This window comes from Callithrix jacchus, chromosome 5 (assembly GCF_049354715.1).
Source record: "Callithrix jacchus isolate 240 chromosome 5, calJac240_pri, whole genome shotgun sequence".
Taxonomy (NCBI): domain Eukaryota; kingdom Metazoa; phylum Chordata; class Mammalia; order Primates; family Cebidae; genus Callithrix; species Callithrix jacchus.
This window is the reverse complement of record NC_133506.1, coordinates 112940052-112945837: the sequence shown is the minus strand read 5'-3', so window position 1 is coordinate 112945837 and position 5786 is coordinate 112940052. Positions and strand designations below refer to the sequence as shown.

Here is a 5786-nt window from a genome sequence, read left to right as displayed (position 1 = left end):
GCCTATGCCACTGCTTTTTTCCTGAACAGGGTGAATGGCTATTGACTCTTCGTCATTTACACTAACTCTATTTTAAATGTGAACTTTATTTTATTTTAATTTTAGATTCAGGGGGCACATGTGCTTGTTTGTTTCATGGTAATACATGTGTAATGGTGAGAGTTAAATTTCTAGTGTACCATCACCCAAATACTGAACATTGTATACAGAATCTAATTTTTAAACCCTTCTCCTCCCTGCATCCTTCCTGTTTTGAAGTTACCAGAATCTATTTTATCCAGTTTATGTCCATGTGTATCCTTTGTATAGCTCCCACTTATATGTGAGAATATGCCTTTGCCCCTTCTAATAGCAGAGCCCACTGAATTTTTTTCAATCTAATATATATTCTTTTACTGAAGCTTGTGTTCCCAATTTAATCTAAACTCAGGCAAAAAACACATGATCAGATATAGAGTTTCACAACTCAGAAGTCCATAATCTATTTATAGCCATGGTCTTTTGTGTGCTGTCTAAATTTACTTTGTTAAAATTACCTCTGGAAGCCAGGATTAATTGCCAAATGTCTATGTTTTTCTCCAAGATTTCCTAAATTATTTGACTATAAAAATATAATGGTTATATTTTTATTTATTTATTTATTTATTTATGCATTTTAGGTTTGGGGGTACATGTGCAGAAAATGCAAGATAGTTGCATAGGTACACATATGGCAGTGTGTTTTGCTGCCTTCCTCCCCTTCACCCACATTTGGCATTTCTCCCCAGACTATCCCTCCCCAGCTCCCCTCCCACTGTCCCTCCCCTATTTCCCCAATAGACCCCAGTGTTTAGTACTCCCCTCCCTGTGTCCATGTGTTCTCGTTGTTCATCACACGCCTATGAGTGAGAATATGCGGTATTTCATTTTCTGTTCTTGTGTCAGTTTGCTGAGAATGATGGTCTCCAGATTCATCCATGTCTCTACAAACGACACAAACTCATCATTTTTGATTGCTGCATAATATTCCATGGTGTATATGTGCCACATTTTCCCAGTCCAATCTATCATCGATGAACATTTGGGTTGGTTCCAGGGCTTTGCTATTGTAAACAGCACTGCAATGAACATTCGTGTGCATGTGTCCTTATGGTAGAACGATTTATAGTCCTTTGGATATATACCCAGTAATGGGATTGCTGGGTCAAATGGCATTTCTATTTCTTTTTTTAAAAATTTTTTTATTGGATTTTAGGTTTGGGGGTACATGTGCAGAACATGCAAGACAGTTGCATAGCTACACACATGGCAGTGTGTTTTGCTTCCTTTCTCCCCTTCACCCACATTTGGCATTTCTCCCCAGACTATCCCTCCCCAGCTCCCCTCCCGCTGTCCCTCTCCTATTCCCCCAATAGTCTCCAGTGTTAAGTACTCCCCTCCCTGTGTCTATGTGCTCTCATTTTTCATCACCCACCTATGAGTGAGAATATGTAGTGTTTCATTTTCTGTTCTTGTGTCAGTTTGCTGAGAATGATGTTCTCCAGATTCATCCATGTCCCTACAAACGACACAAACTCATCATTTCTGATTGCTGCATAATATTCCATGGTGTATATGTGCCACATTTTTCCAATCCAGTCTATCATCAATGGGCATTTGGGTTGATTCCAGGTCTTTGCTATTGTAAACAGTGCTGCAATGAACATGCGTGTGCATGTGTCCTTATAGTAGAACGATTTATAGTCCTTTGGATATATACCCAGTAATGGGATTGCTGGGTCAAATGCAATTTCTATTTCTAAGGCCTTGAGGAATCGCCACACTGTCTTCCACAATGGTTGAACTTCTCGGCCTTTTGGCTAAGATCAAGTGTAGTATCTGTTCTTATCAGTTTAATGGTTATATTTTTAAATAGACTTATTTTGGAGAGCTCATTGAAAAATTGAGCAGAACTTACAGAGATTTCCCATATGCCCTCCACCCCCACATATCCACAGCCTCCTCCTACTATTAAAATCTCACACCAGAAAGGGAAGTCTGTTGCAATCATGAACCTACACTGAGAAATTATCACCCAGTGCCTATTGGCTACATTAGGGTTCACTCTTAATTCCGTGCATTCTGTGGATTTTGATAAATGCATAATGATATGATTCATCTTTATAGCATTATACAGCAGGGTATCAATTTTTGCCCATATAGTCACTTCTCCCAGGATACTATGCAAATTGCTGATCTTCACAAAGATCCCCAGAGTGAAGATCCCCTGTCAGCCTAGACTTCTAATTACGGCTAACTTTATATTGCTTGGCTATATGCTACTCATCTGGCAAAACCTCAGTGTTTTTTAAAATATATATATTGATATTTTATTGAAGCAGACTGGCAATTCCAATGTCCTTTGAAAATTGTGACTCACATCCTTGTCTCTACCGCCATGTTCATACAGTGTAACTGGGTCAGCTTCTTTTTGTGCCTGTCTGATTCCATTAATACCATGTTTTGGACTAACTCCTTTTTGATATCCAGATATCAAAGTTGCTATGAGGAGTGTCACTTGCTTGAATTAGGAGATGATTTTGAATACACACGCAATAAATGCAAAAGCACAAAAGAAAAAGCTACCATTTATTTTGATATTATACTTGCATGTCACCTTAAGTATTTCATGGTGGTTGCTGAACAAAGGAGCAACTTATATTTGCCTCGGTAATGAATCTTAGAAACTCACATTTTATTCTAAGTACTGCTAGTTCGTTTGTATTCCATGCTGCTCTTTGGATTTATCTCATTTAATGTGGGATAACGTCATAGAATTTTGAAGTTCTGTACATGTTTGTTCCATATGAAGAGATGAAAATCTCAATGGTTAATGGAAGTTTCCCAATTTAATTCAGTTATTTGATAACAGTTAAAGAGCTAAGATCTAAATCTCTTTATTCATTTTTTTGCATCTTTGCTCCATTTTTGTCATTGAGGCAAATGTTGAAGTTTGAAAAAGAATCCAGGCATGGAAATAGAAGGCTAAGCGTTACCTTCCAGAGATCCTCACAGTATAACTCTATGATGTTAAATTTATCAAGAACAGTCTGATTCTCCGAATTGTAAATTCAAAAGCTTCACTTTCTCAACACTTTGCCAAAGTTTATAGTCTATGATGGCAGACCCATGACAAAAATTGTTATGAGACAAAATGTCATACTAATTTTTAATATATAACAAAAAGACTGTATTTTTAGTGATGAGAATCAGGTGCTACTTATCCAGGGTTTCAAGGTATTTCTGAATAAAAAATTACAAGTTATTTAAAATATAATAAACCCAGCAAATGTTGACCAGAAAAGTAGTTGCCGTTTGCATTTTTTATAGAGGATTTTATCATTTAAGATATATGGAATGTCTTCCATCTGAAAAGATTATCAGTCATTTAACTCTCTAAGCAGGAAGCATGATTTCTGGATTGTTGATTGTTGTTCCCTGTTGCCTTAATGCAGTATACAGATATATATGCATATATATACATATATATGTGTGTGTGTGTGTGTGTGTGTGTGTGTGTGTATATATGTATGTATATGTACATATGTCTGTGTATATATATATATATATATATATATATATACATGCTTTGAGAACACTGTTACAGAACATGTTCTTTATTGGACTAAAAAAAAGTCATTAATCTATCAGTAAGCTTTCTTTAATTTTCAAAACCCCTCTTAAAAGGATATTATGATTACTTATTATTTCAAGCAAAAGGCAGTGTGGATGTATGAGTGTGATCTTACCATGTATCCGTTCTAGTGATGATAAATATTACAGTCAATGCAAGCTATTGATATAGGGATGCTGACTTATTATATATATTTATATTTACTTAACCAATTATAATGAAGAACAAAGGTCTTAGCAGTACATAGACAGGCAAAATTTTATTAAAACCAAGTTTAAATTTATAGATAGATCACAGTTGTATTATGTCATTGCCTCAATATTTATCTTAAGCTCTGTGATTAGAAGTAAATGTGAACAAGACTGCCTTTTTTTCTTGTTAATGAAGAATTCTGTAGAGCTTTACAAAAATGGATGTTTTGCTTGGCTAATTGATATTTAGTTGACTCTCCTTTCTGTGCCCATAATGGGTGATGGTACCAAATGCTGAAGGTTGTTTTCTATCTAGAAACAGCATTCCAACAGATGTGCCAAGCCATTATTAATAATGTAAATATACCAGTAAGTGTGACACGATTTCTGGGTTTCCCCCAGAGCCAATAAGAGCATAAGTGCTGTCTGAGGAACAACACTGTCTTTCTGAGAGTCAGACCCCACCTAAGATGTTGGATATAACTAATGATTGCATGTGTAGAACAACTTCTAAATAAGACAAATGTTTCTTGGATAAAAACCAAGTCAGTTATTTAATAAATGGCCTAAATGTTATTGTTAAGGCAGCTTCTCTTGTATTTGTGGTTTCCCAGCAAGGACCCTGAGAGTTTCACATATCCTAGTTTACATAAAAGTGTGTGTTCTTTCTTACATGTTTTGTCTAAAACTGTGATACTCTGCCTTAAATAAATGAACAATAATTTCATGATGATAGCCCTGGCTCACCTTCCACTCATATTTTCTCATTCTCTGACTAACTCCAATTTGTTATCCACAGGGCTTCTACCTTGTTGTTTGTTTGTTTAATGCATATTTGACCAAATCAGTTAACTGTTTGAAATTCTTTAGTGCACCCTCCCCCTTTCATCTTTTCATTATGAAGATTTCAGATACCTTAGCATTGTGTACAGTTACCATAAGCTGTTCCTTATCAGTCAGAAAATTTAATATCCATCTGAAGAGTGGTAATACCAATTGTTTGCAGTTTATCCAGAAATACTGAGCTAACCCCAAAATGTATTTACAAAACCTTTCCCTCTCACCACAGTCGGGGTTTTCATATTCGATTATATAAAGCTGGATGGCATGCTATTTTACTAGTGGGTCTTGTGTGTCTATATATTGACCTATATATTCATCCATCCAGCTATCTAACAATTGCTTCAAAAAAGATAAGAATTGTAAATTCATCTATAGAAAAGTTATAGTATAGTACTTGATTCAAAGAAAAAGTAATATACATGGTTTAAGAAAAAACATTTTAGAAGAAAATCTAGGCAAAACTATCCAGGACATAGAAGTAGGCAAGGACTTCATGAACAAAACACCAAAAGCATTGGCAACAAAAGCCAAAATAGACAAATGGGACCTAATGAAACTCCACAGCTTATGCACGGCAAAAGAAACAGTCACTAGAGTGAATCAGCAACCAACAGAATGGGAAAAAATTTTTGCAGTTTACCCATCTGACAAAGGGCTGATATCCAGAATTTACAAAGAACTCAAACAGATTTACAGGAAAAAAACAAACAAGCCCATTCAAAATTGGGCAAAGGATATGAACAGACACTTTATGAAAGAAGACATATATGAGGCCAACAATCATATGAAAAAATGCTCATTGTCACTGGTCATCAGAGAGATGCAAATCAAAACCACATTGAGATACCATCTCACGCCAGTTAGAATGGCGATCATTAAAAAATCTGGAAACAACAGATGCTGGAGAGGATGTGGAGAAAAAGGAACACTTTTACACTGTTGGTGGGAGTGTACATTAGTTCAAACATTGTGGAAGACTGTGTGGCGATTCCTCAAGGCCTTAGAAATAGAAATTCCATTTGACCCAGCAATCCCATTACTGGGTATATATCCAAAAGACTATAAATCATTCTACTATAAGGACACATGCACATGAATGT

General features: G+C 35.8%; 1 pseudogene; it reads left to right on the top strand.

Annotated features, from left to right (window-relative positions):
- Positions 1-1818: 1818 nt before the first annotated feature.
- On the top strand, positions 1819-1914 carry LOC118154106 (U2 spliceosomal RNA; annotated as a pseudogene).
- Positions 1915-5786: the final 3872 nt, after the last annotated feature.